At 39.4% G+C, this 15,353-nt stretch overlaps 1 protein-coding gene across 4 annotated transcripts in view; it reads left to right on the top strand.

Moving 5' to 3' along the window:
* Window positions 1-660: 660 nt before the first annotated feature.
* LOC137618269 (uncharacterized) overlaps window positions 661-15,353 on the top strand; it is a 61,355-nt gene continuing 46,662 nt past the window's right edge. For 2 of the 4 annotated variants that reach the window (XM_068348436.1, XM_068348437.1), the window contains exons 1-2: window positions 661-807; window positions 5,234-5,337. The gene's annotated coding sequence lies outside the window, so the exon portion shown is untranslated. Of the gene's footprint in view, window positions 808-5,233; window positions 5,338-14,981; window positions 15,133-15,353 lie in introns of all 4 variants that reach the window. The other 2 variants (XM_068348438.1, XM_068348439.1) reach the window with 2 other exon arrangements.

Consider the following 15,353-nt stretch of genomic DNA (forward strand, 5'->3'; position numbering starts at 1 on the left):
ATGACAAGTCTTTGGTTCAAATAAGTATTTCAGAGGGGGAAAGAGGATTTATATTTCCCCAATATAAGGGGATATACACCTTTACAGATGTAGAAATGAGTGACGGTCATTGACAATAATAAAATGGATGCTAAAACCATTTTCTCTTTCGACCACCCACCAGAATTAGAATACCTCAATACCGAGCAAGAAGTAGTAATGTGTACAAGTGTTGCTTTGATAATATATAAATCTCACTAGTTTATCCTAATATAATGTAGCACATACAACATAATGATTTTAATATATATAAATTAACACCTTAAAACCATATAATTTTCAATGCCAGGTATTACAGTAGTAGACTTTTCTCTCTATACGCATGTGTTTAACGTTTAAATACAGCTAATTTAAGAAAATAGACATTCACATGTATGCTAGATTCATCTCTATAACAACGAGAACATTTTAATATATATAATTTCTTAATATATACAAAAAATCACCCTATAGTAATATAATTTTCAATACCAGGTATCACAGCAGTAGACTTTTCTTCGTATACGCAACTATTCAACGTTTAAATACAGCTAATTTAAGAAAGTATATATTCACATATATGAAAGATTCACCTCTATAACCAATAAAACATTTTAATATATATTACTTAGAAAATTACATGAGAACCTCAAGATCATTCTAGAGGGCTGCAGATCCCCAAGTTCTGCTGTCTCTCTCAGACACCACAGGCTGTGTTTACTACTCTGAGAACTCACTTTTGACACTTAAACGTCTGACATCAAACTCTGCCATTACATACATTATGTAGTAAGTGATTACAGCATTTCATTTCTCCTATAATGATCCCAAATCCTCTTGTTCTTCATTAGTTTCTTAATTCAATGCAATTATGAATGTCTAGCTGGGCCCCCAGCGATAACCCTGTACGATTTATTGTTCTGCCTTGTTTGGCATGAAAGTTATTTTTAGTGTATTTATAGTATTTGAAGCTGCATTTCTTATGTATCTGTTTGTTGAAGGGCGTTACAGGCCCTGCCAGTATGTATCTAATGTGCGTAAGAGCATTGCAGGCGATGCCAGTTTGTATCTGCTTGTTTAAAGGGCATTACTGGTGATGCCAATTTTATCCGAGCGATTAAAGGTATTGAAGGCGATGCCAATATGTTTCTATGTGTTTAAGGTCATTACAAGTGATGCCAGTTTAACTTGTGCTTAAGGGCATTACATTACAAGTGATGCCAGTTTAACTTGTGCTTAAGGGCATTACAAATGATGCCAATGTGTATCTATGTACTTTAGGTAATTACAGATGATGCCAATGTGTATAATATGCTGAAGGACATCAGAGTTGATGCCAATATTTATCTATGTGCTTAAGGCCATTACAAGTGATGCCAATGTGTTTCTATGTGTTTAAGGTCATTACAAGTGATGCCAATTTAATTTATGTGCTTAAGGGCATTACAAATGATACTATTGTGTATATATGTGCTTAAGGACATCAGAGTTGATGCCAATATGTATCTATATGCTTAAGGCCATTACAAGTGATGCCAATGTGTATCTATGTGCTTGAGATCATTACAAGTGATGCCAATATGTATATATGTGCTTAAGGACATTGAGAGTGATGCCAATAAGTATCTATGTGCTTGGGATCATTACAGGTGATGCCAATTTTAGCTATGTGCTCAAGGGTATTAGAGGCGATGCCAATATGTATCTATGGGCTTAAGGACGTCAGAGGTGATGCTAATGTGTATCTATGTGCTTGGGTCATTACATGAGATGCTAATTTAATCTACGTGCTTATGTTCATTATAGGTGATGCCAATGTATATATAAATTTATGTGCTTGATGGCATTTGAGGGGATGCCAAATATGTATCTCTTAAAGGACATAACAAGCAATGCCAATATGTATCTGTATTTAGAAGGGCATTACAAGTTAATATTTTGGGTAATTTTATTCATGGGATTAAATCTTTGTTAGTTATCCCGTTATGGTATCATGTTTAAGCCAAGCATTTTGATATGCCACTATTAACATTGATTATGTGATAGTTTATAGCATATCTTAAGGTTTAAGTCCTCAAAGTATTATAAACTAAGAAAACCCTTCATATCTTTAAAAGCTATATATTGAAGGTCGCTTTCAAACATATTAAACCCAATTATAAAGTGTTAAACTTGCTCTTTATATCAACTTGGATTATGGTATATTTAGATAAAGTTTATCCATACAATAATTTATTTCAGACGAATCTGTTCTTCATTTCTATTGAAAATAGTAATTTCATAGATAAAGGACATTTTTTGGGAACAAGAATTGGGGAGCTGTGGAAATTATTTTTTTTTCTTTCCAGAGAAAACAGAAAACTAATCAAATACAGAAATGCAATCTAACTTAGCCACACCTACCTACCTAACCTATGCTGGGTTCGTAGGGTCTTCTCTACTGAGTGGTTCGCTTCCTGACCTACCCACCTACCTAACCTACCCCTGGCCTTAGGGTCCTCAACGTAGCCACATCCATCTACCTAACCTAGCCTGGGGCATAGGGTCCTCCCTACTTAGGGGTAGCTCCGTGATCTACCCACCTACCTATCCTAGCATGGAGCATAGGTTCCTTCCTACTTAATGGGTTGCTTCTTGATCTACCCACCTACCTAACCTAGCCTGGGGCATAGAGGTCTCCCTACTTAAGAGGTTGCTTTGTGATCTACCCACCTACCTAACCTAGCCTGGGGCGTAGGGTCCTCCCTACTTACGGAGTTGCATCGTGATCTACCCGTCTACCTAAACTAACATGGGACATAGGGTCCTCCCTACTTAAGGAGTTGCTTCGTGATCTGCCCACCTACTTAATCTAGCATGGGGCATAGGGCCCTCCCTATTTAGGGGTTGCTTCGTGATCTACCCACATACTCTATCTAGCCTGGGGCATAGCGTCCATCCTACTTAAGGGGTTGCTTCGTGATCTACCTGCATACTTAACCGAGTTGTAGGTGCTGGGTTCTCCCTACTTACTTACTGGATCACTTACTGATCTTGCGTACAATGCTATATCATTTTGAAAATCCTTTAATTCACCACTTAGGTAATGAAGCTAAGCATTATAACCCATACCTTATTCAGAAAAAGAAATTACTGTATAGGTAGGTTACCCGAACATGGTAAAGAGATCCTTTATAATCACAAAGTTATGGTCCTATTTCATTGCAGGAAATGAAAATGGCAGCTGGTAATCCTCTTTCTTCCTTATGGTCCAGAGGTCTTGTTTCTCGCGAGTTCGATTTGCTCTTGCTAGTTGACTGGCAGTGGATCTTGGCGAAAATGCAGAGGCAACGATGTCAGATAATCTAGAATGCCCTGTGGATGAGGCATCAGTTACCCTTTAAGGTTCAAATATACAAAGACAATAATTTGTAGCACCTGGTAGTAGAAATTCATCTAACCGACATCCATTCGTTGTTTTGCCCCAGTCGTTGCTTCATATTGTAGTATATCCTGTAGAGCATTAATATTAAAAGCTTCATTAGCTTTGATATCCTAAAGCACATGCACATGGAGCAAATATTTGTGGTTCTGATGTAAGACAGTTACAGTATCTATTATCTATAAGAAAATGGTATCAATAATAGTAGTGTACCGTATATTCATCTTTTACCATATAGAGTGGTTATAACTTATCCAATAAAAAAGCTCATTTGTTTATGAGTATGCAAACCATTTGTCCTTTGAATTAGGAATCATGCATTTAGCGGAGTTTGAACTGCCGTTGCATTCGTTAATGAGGTACTGTATTTAACGACAGATCGTAAATGGGGACAAGTAAACCTGCCCCCACCTGTTGGAAGCTTTCCACTTTTTTCGTCAGCCATTAGTACAGATCTACCGTTGTCCCCCCACCAAAATTTTTAATCTTTTTCTTGTAGGAAATTAATGCTGGCCGTTGTGCTTGTGGGTTATGGATGTGAAATGAGATTTATACTTGTCGAGGAAAGGATGGACGTCCAAACTCTTTTTATGTGTAAACCGGCACATGATCCACACACACTGCTTCTTGTAGGTGCATGATTGTTTGCAATCTTTCCTGTGTCCTGAGTGTAGGTTTTGGCTAACTGTGCAGTGGCAGGTGTGTGCCTTCAATGGGAGGAAGAGACTTGAGCCTTCTCGGGGGTCTATCTTTGCAGTGGCCTAAAAGACATCGAAGATTTCTCGTCTCTTCCATTCTTTTATCGAATGCTACTGCTATTACCTCATCCGGGCATATGCCCCTAGCTCGATCCCTGGAGAATATGCGTCAGTGCCAAGTAGCCCTTGGATCTACTTCGGTGAGCTTTTCAGGTTCTGGTGGCGTGTAGGGTTCCCCCAGTGATTGCTGCACCTTAATTGAAGTTGGAGTCTCTTTTCCCATTGTCTGATAAGTTTGAAATAGGGCATGGGCTATTCCCTGGGTTTAGCTTTCCCCATGGAATCGGGTGCAACGAAAGCCTCCGGTTTGTTCTTAGACCCTGATTAGGATTGCTCGTTACTTCATCGTGAAAGGAGCCTGTGCAGCCCTTTTTTGAGCCACCCAACCTGGACCTTCCTGGATGGGGGCCAGAAGAAAGGAGGTCAAGGAGGTCAGTATGCCCCTTCCACACTCCTACTGCTGCCGAGTAGGGGGATGCTTGTCGTGCTATTTGTCGATTTGTATGATTCGCTATTGTAAATCCCAGCTTGAGTAGAGCATTGAAATATATTCTCCATATAAAGATAGATTGAGAGGACTTAATGTTGTACATAAACTTTAGAATATGAATTGGTGTACCTGTATTTAAAATTTGCCTGCTTGGAGCATTTATTTGATAGTAATGAGTGACCACATGCAAGGGGAGGAGTTAGATATATATGCAGGATTAAATTAGCCCTCACTTATGATAACCTAAATAGAAGCTGGTATTATAGATTAATTAGACCTAAATCATCAAAGTCATTTTAAGTTACTGGAAATTAAGCGAATTAAGTTTAAGACTAGTTTATGTGAATTACATTTGCCTTTTGTTTCTCTCTGAGGTCAGAAATCCAGGAAATTAAACATTATAAAATTCAACTTGTATCCTAACTAAAATATCTTTAGGTCCATAGTAATTTTTGAAGGATACTCCTACATAATAGGTTAAACTCCAAATATCTTAAATAAGAAACTCTTTATAAGAATAACTATAAAAGTAATTTTTTTCCACAGGTACTGAATGCTTTGGACGGCCCCAGTTTAGTCTGAGATAAACCAACATGGTTGGACAGTGTGGGTGTAGGTCACGTCGAATGGATGGCTGAACTGTAAATCAGGTACATTATTAATTGCATGATTCATAGGAGTAGCATTGAAAGCTTTGTTCATTTTTGAAAACTATTTACAAAATAATCAGAATATACAAATTGATTGTCATTAATCACTTATTTTTTTTTTATGCTCCCCAATGTCGACTCATTCTTTTTGTCGCTGGTTTGTTATTCTTGCATTATTATTATTATTATTATTATAATTACTACTAGCTAAGTTACAACCCTAGATGGAAAAGCAAGATGCTATAAGCCCAATGGTATGTTCATATAAAAGTACTAAAGCCTATTACTTCTCTGTTAAAGGGTCAAAGTAGCCAGAAATTTGTAGAAGACTACTGTACCTGTGTAAAATTTCCAATTTTAAATATTTAACTTAGCCGGTGAATATATAATAGCTGCTACTCAGCGGCTCGACAGAAAACACACTCAAAAACTCGCGAGCGATCGCTATGAAGGTTGCGGGTGTGACCACCAGCGCCAACTATCGGCCAGATACCACTCTTGCATGTAAACAAACCCTTCAATTCTTCTCTGTCGACCTTGACGACAAGACGTATCATTACTCGCTGTAGAACCTGGAGTTTTCTCAACATATTTGGTGAAGTACTTCATTTTGGTTTGAGCTTTCGCAGTGCAGGTGTTTTATCTTCAACTTAAATCTTGAACTCGTTTTTGGATAGATTTAATTTTGATGACTTTGGATTGTTTTTTGGACTTTCCTTGACTTTTAAATGGCCGACCCTTCCCTTAGTACGGAAGTGTGTTTAGGCTTTTAGCAATTATCTTATCACGTTATAAATTAATTATAGATTTTCCTCTATATATTTTATATCTCACCCGCCTTTATTAGGCCTCTTCGATTAGCTTTCCATTTATAATAAACATCAAGATAAATTTTAATGATTTGTTTAAATGCGACCTTTCCTGAGAGTAGGCGGTCCTAACTTGGAAACCGAAGTTAAACAACGTTGAGCCCTTTCAATCGTAAATAACTTTTACAGAGCTAATGATTTAAAACTTATTAAATGAATATTTTTTAGTAGATATTTTATGAAAGATTTTCTTTGAATAGTCTTCGTACTGTTTCAAAGATGAACTAACGTTTAGTTTATTTATGCTACGCAGTTTGCGCTCTATCGTTACGATAGAGAGAGAGTATCACGGTTTCACTTTGCAGAATGAGTAAATCAATTCTGACGTTTTATTCATTCTTCTTTCAAAGCTTAAATGTTTTAAATTCTATTTTAAAGGAACTTTTTAATTGAAAAACCTTTCAGTTTTTTCCTTTGGTCAAATAACCTGTTTTTTGACGAAATGTAAGTGGGCTCTTCTCTTCGGTGCGAAATCAAGAGAGAGAGAGAGAGAGAGAGAGAGATAGAGACGGAGAGAGAGAGAGGAGAGAGAACGTTCCGATCTTTATCTCGTCCCAAGCGAGTAACGTTGTTCTCGAGTTACTCTCGTCCCTAGTCTCTGTACGGGGAGAAAGGATAAAACGTTTTTAGTTTTTATTCTCGTCCCAAGGCACTGTACGGTGAGAGATTGAAAACGTAGTTTTGAATGAACTAGTGTTTAGTCTCTTCTCCAGCCACTGATCTTTTTATCTTAAAATATGTTTACTGTTTTTGCTGGTATTAATGTGCTTACATTATACGACTGATTTCGCAATTACAACCTTTTGATGAGGGTAGAATTGCGTGCTTCAGGTAGAAATCAGTTTTATTCATACCTAATGTGAATTGTTAAAAAATTCGATTTCAGTGAAATAAGTGCAAAACAGAAAATCGTAGTGATAAAGTGATATTGCGCAAAGTGTTATCAGTGTTGCGACCGAGGGTTCGTCTGTTCGTGCCTGTCGTTCGCCTAGTCCGGGACCTCTTGCAAGCTCCCAAGCCCAGGGGAGAAGTAATGTCGTACGACTTATGGGTTCGAGAGGCCTTGATCAGCGAACAGACGTTCCCTCTATGGTATCAGGCGTATCTCACCAAGATCACCCCTACCATAAGGCGAGAGAGACGATTTTCTCCTCATCATCCGAAGGCTTTTCGCATAAGAAACCGTGGAACAAGGTTTCGAGGCCCTTTAAGCGAAAGTCAGTCCTTTCAGGACAGGTCCAGCGTCCTGGTTTTAACTATTAGGACAGCTCTGACCCTATGCAGTCATCGGAAGACTGCTCGCCGCCTAAACAAAAGCGTAACACAGACTCCGAGAGTCTTTTTGTAGGCAAGGTTTTGCAGTCACAGACGTTACCCTCGTCTCTTACCGCAACCATTCCCGTTGATCCTAAATGGGTTGTACGGCAAGACATGCAGAATAAGCTTGCCTCTCTTATGGAAGACTATTCTGCCGATAAGGTTCACGTTGATCCTAGCCGTTTATCTCATCGAGATCCTGGCCTTCAGCCGCCCAAACGAACCTTTGTGCGTCCTGTTGACGTTGGCGTAGCTAAGTCACGTCAGTCACGATATGTAGAGCCTCACTCGATGCAGTCACGTGTTGATTTTCAGCCGCATTTGGACGTTAGGCCGCTTCCTAATGCTCCTGTTGACGTTCAGGACGTTCGCCAGCCAGCGGAGTTGACTTGTTTTGACGCTGAGCGTCAACTACCGCAGTCTAGAGTCGTTTTGACTGCTCAGACTAGGCAGTCAAAACAGTCTCGAGTGGACGCCGAGCGTCCTCCCGCACCTGTTGTTGTTGACAGTTCACAGACTGTTAAGCAGTTACATGACGTTGCGTTCTGGTCCGCTACTAATGCACCAGTGCGTGTGGACTCTGCTTGTAAAGCATTGCCACCACGGTAGGTCTCTCCCTTGCTTGAGACTCGGCTATTGTCGGACAAGGTTCCTTCAGATAAGGAAGTTGCTGTTCCCCCTCCTACTGATATTCCCTTGAGGACTCTGTCAGGCGGAGAGGAGCCTAAAGCTTCTTAGCCCTCTATGGACTTTAAATAAATCATGCTGATTTTTAAGGATCTTTATCCGGATCTTTTTGTAACTGCTGCTCCTCGTTCGCCTAAACGTCAGAGTTTACACTAGGCCTAGCTACTTCGAAGCCGTTGTTTTATAAGCTAGTGCTCTCTCGCTCTTCTAAGAGAGCTTTACGTTTGCTAGGCGACTGGTTTATCACCAGGAGGAGTTTGAGGGAGACAGCCTTTGCTTTCCCTACTTTTAAGCTGGCTTATAGAGTGAGAGTCTGATATGACACGAGAGAAGTTCTCGGCTTGGGAGTTCCTGCCTCTGCCCAGATAGACTTCTCAAACCTCATAGACTCTCCCTGGCGCCTGGCCATGAGACGCTCCAAGATTTTACAGGTCGACTTCAGAGCTATTTTCGAGCGTTTGAAGTTTTGCTGTACAATTATGTCATGCATAAACAAGGCTTTCAGGGATAGCTCCAATGATCTGACAGCCACGTTCTCTGCAGGAACAAGTCCCTCAGGGATGGCTCCAATGATCTGGCAGCCATGTTCACTGCAGGAGTACGTAAGAGGCAAGTGCGCTCAATGTGTTCATTGTCAAGACAAACTTCACGATGAAGTCTACCAGGCTGTCTTGTCAGCATTTATGGAAGGCGACTGGATGGTCTCTCTTGACCTTCAGGAGGCATACTTCCACATTCCTATACACCCGGATTCCCAACCGTTTCTGAGGTTTGTTCACAGGAATGTGGGGTACCAGTTTCGAGCCCTGTGCTTTGGCCTCAGTCCTGCGCCTCTCATGTTTACGAGGCTCATGAGGAATGTGGCAAAATCCCTCCATCTATCGGGGATCCGAGCCTCCCTGTACTTGGACGACTGGCTTCTCAGAGCATCGTCCAGTCTTCGCTGTCTGCAGGATCTACATTGGACGTTGAGTCTGGCCAGGGAGTTGGGACTTTTGGTCAACCTAAAAGTCCCAACTGATCCCATCCCAGATTATTCTATATTTGGGGATGGAGATTCGCAGTCCAGTTTTTTTCGGGCTTTTCCGTCTGCCACCGAATAGAACAAGCCCTGCTCGAAGTCCAACTAATGCTGAAAAGAAAACGTTTGTTCAGTCAGGAGTTGGAACAGTCTCGTAGGGACTCTCTCATCCCTGGAGCAGTTTGTCTCACTAGGGAGACTACACCTTCTGCCTCTCCGGTTCCATCTAGCCTCTCACTGGAACTAGGACAAGACGTTAGAGACGGTATCATTCCCAGTCTCCGAACCAGTAAAGGCATGCCTGAAATGGTGGGACAGCAATATCAGTCTAAGAGAGGGACTATCCCTAGCAGTCAAGAACCCAAACCACGTGTTGTTCTCAGACGCGTCGGATTTGGGTTGGGGTGCGACCCTGGACGGTCGGGAATGCTCGGGTCTGTGGACCTCAAGTCAGAAGAGCATGCACATCAACGGCAAGGAGCTATTAGCAGTCCACTTGGCCTTGATGATATTCGAAAGCTTCTTCGAAACTAAGTGGTAGAGGTCAACTCAGACAACACCACAACTTTGGCGTACTTCTCCAAGCAAGGAGGCACACACTCCTTCACGCTGCTCGAGATCGCAAGGGACCTTCTCTTATGGTCAAGAAATCGAGGCATCTCCCTGTTGACGAGATTCATCCAGGGGGACTTGAACGTCTTGGCAGACTGTCTCAGTTGGAGGGGTCAGGTGATACCCACGGAATGGACCCTCCACAAGGACGTGGGCAAGAGTCTTTGGGCTACTTGGGGTCAACCCACCATAGACCTCTTTGCCTCCTCGTTGACCAAAAGGTTACCAATCTATTGCTCTCCAGTCCTAGATACAGAAGCAATCCACATAAACGCGTTTCTACTGGATTGGTCTCTTCTGGACTTATATGCAGTCCCACCATTCAAGATAGTCAACAAGGTACTGCAGAAGTTCGCCTCTCACGAAGGGACAAGGTTGACGTTGGTTGCTACCCTCTGGCCCGCGAGAGAGTGGTTCACCGAGGTACTTCAATGGCTGGTAGACTTTCCAAGAAGTCTTCCTCTAAAGGTAGATCTGTTACGTCAGCCCCACGTAAAGAATGTCCATCAAAGCCTCCCCGCTCTTCGTCTGACTTCCTTCAGACTATCGAAAGACTCTCAAGAGCTCGAGGCTTTTCGAAGGAGGCAGCCAGTGCGATTGCAAGAGCGAGGAGAGCTTCTACCATTAGAGTATACCAGTCGAAGTGGGAAGTCTTTTGAGACTGGTGCAAGTCAGCATCTGTGTCCTCGTCCAGTACCTCTGTAGCCCAAATCGCAGATTTTCTTTTACATCTGAGAAAGGTTCGCTCCCTTTTCAGCTCCCACGATTAAGGGCTACAGGAGCATGTTGGCTTCAGTCTTTTGACATAGAGGCTTAGATCTTTCCAACAATAAAGATCTCCAAGATCTCTTTAAGTCTTTCGAGACCTCTAAGGAACGTCGTTTGGCAACTCCTGGATGGAACTTAGACGTGGTCATAAGGTTCCTCATGTCAGACAGGTTTGAGCCATTACATTCAGCCTCCCTGAAGGATCTTACCCTCAAGACACTTTTCCTAGTGTGCTTGGCTTCGGCTAAAAGGGTCAGTGAACTTCATGCCTTCAGTAAGAACATCGGTTTTTTCTACAGAAAAAGCCACTTGTTCACTTCAACTTGGTTTCCTGGCCAAAAAATGAACTGCCTTCTCGTCCTTGGCCTAAATCTTTTGATATTCCTTGCTTATCAGAGATCGTAGGCAACGAACTGGAAAGAGTATTATGTCCTGTTAGAGCTCTTAATTTCTATTTAGCTCGTACTAAGTCATTACGAGGTAAATCTGAGGCATTATGGTGCTCAGTTAAGAAACCATCATTGCCTATTTCAAAGAATGCTTTTTCATATTTTATCAGATTTTTTAATACGAGAAGCTCATTCTCACTTGAATGAGAAAGACCGATGGTTGCTTAAGGTTAAGACGCACGAAGTTAGAACTATAGCAACCTCCGTGGCCTTCAAGCAAAATAAATCTCTGCAAAGTATTATGGACGCGACTTTTTGGAGAAGCAAGTCAGTGTTCGCGTCATTTTACTTAGAAGATGTCCAGACTCTTTACGAGGACTGCTACACACTGGGTCCATTCGTTGCAGCGAGTTCAGTAGTGGGTGAGGGTTCTACCACTACATTACCCTAATTCCAATATCCTTTTTAATCTGTCTCTTGAAATGTTTTTTAATATTGTTTTTTGGGATGTACGGAAGGCTAAGAAGCCTTTCGCATCCTTGTTGATTTGGCGGGTGGTCAAAGTCATTTCTTGAGAGCGCCCAGATTAGGGGTTTGATGAGGTCCTGTTAGTATGGGTTGCAACCCTTTATACTTCAGCTCCTGGGAGTCTTTCAGCATCCTAAGAGGATGGCTGGGCTTCGTGAGGAAGACAGACTTACAAGGCAGAGTAATCGTCTAAGTCAACTTCCTTACCAGGTACCTATATATTTTGGTTTTGTTATATTGATAACTGTCAAAAACTCTTAGCTTATACGCTGTAAACTTAATTAACTCTGGTCTCTACCCACCGCCTTGGGTGTGAATCAGATATTATATATTCACCGGCTAAGTTGAATATTTAAAAATGATATTTTAATTATAAAATAAATTTTTGAATATACTTACCCGGTGAATATATAAATTAAAGGCCCTCCCTTCCTCCCCAATAGAGACGCAGCGGGACGAGAAGAATTGAAGGGTTTGTTTACATGCAAGAGTGGTATCTGGCCGATAGTTGGCGCTGGTGGTCACACCCGCAACCTTCATAGCGATCGCTCGCGAGTTTTTGAGTGTGTTTTCTGTCGAGCCGCTGAGTAGCAGCTATTATATATTCACCGGGTAAGTATATTCAAAAATTTATTTTATAATTAAAATATCATTTTTGTTCAACAAAGTTACACATGGTTTTGTTTTTCCTTTAAATATATAATGAGTTCTCTTAAATACTAACTATTTCCTTTTTTTCATTAATTATGGCGTTTTCCTTAAATGCAAGTAACTTGATACTTCTTAGTGTTACGGTAATAATTTCCTATTTTGTTCCTGTGTCCTACTTTCACCTGCTCAGGTTATGTCCTCTGTACCATGATTTCATTTGTACCTAAAGTCTTTACCTAATATAGGATGCTAAATACCATTTTATTTTCATGAATCTTACCTTTGAATCACAAGCATGATGGCAAATGTCTTATTTTCATGAATCTTACCTTTGAATCATAAGCATGATGCCAAATATTTTCTCATGAATCTTACCTTTGAGTCATATGCGTGTTGCCAAATATCTTTGATTTTCATGAATCTTACCTGTGAATCTTAAGGTATTGTATTGATTTAGAGACACTTGTTTCTTAACCCTAATATAAAAATAGAAAAATAAACGCCAGTAAATTTCTGTCATTGTCATTCACCTCAGAGACTAACTACTATGGTACTGTAATCAGCCCTGATCATTTGCGAGGGTTAGTTAACAGAGACACCTGTGAAAAGCAAAACTCTGCCAATGCTTTATACCTTACAGTGGGTCAACTCGTAACCTTCCCCCGAAACACAGGCAATTTCCTACGTATGGTTGATTAACACACTAGGTAACCCACTGTACTGTACTATATTGCTTTTTCTTGGCTTCTATTACAAAATTGCACTGTATATTACTTTTTCGAAAGGGATTGTACAATACTGACACAGCTTCAGTACAAAAGGTACCACGACTCAAAAGTCATAGGCACATTGTAACTATTTTATTCTCAGCCTGGCTGGCGAATCTCTTTTCGTATCATGAAAATTTCATATGCAGAAACATTTGTATCAAGAGGTATCGCTGTACTTACTTCCCAAGTATTGTATATGACGGGTTTCCTCAATGTATATTTTTTAAAGTTTATCTTACTTATAGACGGGAAGTCGTAAAATAGGTGATTGTGAAAGAATAGTCAGTTTGGGAACTTATATAGTGTGGAATTACTTCTAAATTTCAGTGTTGTCTCAACAGTATATTATACACATGTGCAAGTATTCTGTATCCAGCTAAGTTTTTCAATGAAACGTCTTTTGAAAATAAGAAAATATTGGGACCTTTCAAGTGTGTTAATGTATATTCATTTAGAACTACATACCTCTGATTTTGTAACCTTGAGAACAGATCAGCGATGCCTGTATTTCTGTGTGAAACCAAAGATAATTTGTTAAGAGTGCATGTAATAGCATTGAACATTTAGGGGGAATTTTATGCTGTGCTGAAAGAACAGTACCTTACTGTAAAAATGGTTTGAGGTCAAAGTTATTGGAATAGAGAATTTAGAATTTTTCGAGAGTATTTGCAGTTTGGTTAAAAATTTATGTAAGGTTTAAACATATATTGGAACAAATAGTTTGTAATTGTAGGTTCTTTGAGACATGACTTGTAATTTACAGTACATTATTTATTGGTTAATGTGGAATGACTTGATTATTATTATTATTATTATTATTATTATTATTATTATTATTATTATTATTATTATTATTAATTGCTAAACTATAACCCTAGTTAGAAAAGCAGGATGCTATAAGCCCAGGGGCCCCAAGAGGGAAAATACCCCAGTGAGGAAAGAAAATAAGGAAAAATAAAATATTTTAAGAAAGGTAATAACATTAAAATGAATATTTCATATATGAATTTTAAATAATTTAACAAAATAAGAGGAAGATAAATTAGATAGAATAGTGTGCCCGAGTGTACCCTAAAGCAAGAGAACTCTTTTGGCTTTGTACCTTAGTGGCAATCCAAATGTGGAATTGAAAAGTAAATCTCACTCTTGTGAGATATCATGGGTAGAAATATAACAAGGGCTATTACCAGCACAGCACTTTGAAAGCTAATAGTGTAAATTGAAAAGTTGCAAGGTAGAAGACAAAAACACAATTTCAGAAGTGATAACAGGTCTTAGACTGCTTCTAGCATGAACAGTTACTTTTCCATCTAATGAAAGTTTCCCACAAATAAGAGAACGTGGCACTACCTTAGATTAGCGGAAGGTCTCTTGAATTCCTACGTAAAGAGCACGTACTGCGGTATGATAAAAAGAACGTGCATTGGAGAGGTACGCGATGCATGAAGTCTTAATGTAAGTTAAAGTCATGATTTAAGTATTATTTTCTCCCTGGAAATAACAGGTACAATCTACTACAATGAAACAAATGCATCATACAAAACATTATTATTTTTGAGAGCATTAATCGGTTCCTTATAATCCTATTAGATTAATCTTCAACTTGTTGCAATATCTTTTGCCATATTTCAGTCAGCTGTTAGGTCATATAAAAGGAAAACTTACTAAAATATTTGTAAGTGTTTTATTATGAATTTTGTATGCTGTGATCTGATAAAATCAGTATTAAAATCTATGTAAATCATTTTAAAATCAATGACAAAGTCCAGTAATGTCCTGATTACTTAGCTCAATAGGTAGGATCTTGTTCATATTTGGCTTGCCAATTCCTTTTAAAGGATATATTTAGGCTCTTCAGAATTAGCTTTAGTCAGAAATTAACATGATAATCTTTAGGCTATTTCTTGTTTTTGTTGCATGTTGGAAATGTATGATATGAAGTTCACTCAATAAAAATATAACTTATTTTTTTTTTTTTTTTTAAATGCAGCCATAGTATCTTTCAGTTTCTAATTGAGATGTTCATTCTCAGCAGGATGAGTTTACACATGCAAGATTAGAATGAGTTGATGGTGCAAATGAGTTTGGGCGACTGATATCGGGCTGATGATGCACTCCACGAAGTTAGGAGCGTAGACGCGGTGGATGCGAAGATTAGGGCCCTGCGTTCATTCGTAATCCAAGTTAGTGTTGATTACTGTTTTGTTAGGTTCTGTTTGGTTTTTAAATTAAAGAAAGAAAAATATTATATACTCTTTTTGTAGTCTGTTCAGTCTATCATTTGATGTCAAAAGAATAGTTTAGGTAGTTTTTAAAATTCTAGTTTCGGAGTTTTAAATTTTCAATTGTTTTATGGTTTTGTTCTTTGGAAGTTTGAAGTTCACGTAAAGTAACAACAGCATTG

The sequence above is a fragment of the Palaemon carinicauda genome, chromosome 24, assembly GCF_036898095.1.
Source record: "Palaemon carinicauda isolate YSFRI2023 chromosome 24, ASM3689809v2, whole genome shotgun sequence".
Taxonomy (NCBI): Eukaryota; Metazoa; Arthropoda; class Malacostraca; order Decapoda; family Palaemonidae; genus Palaemon; species Palaemon carinicauda.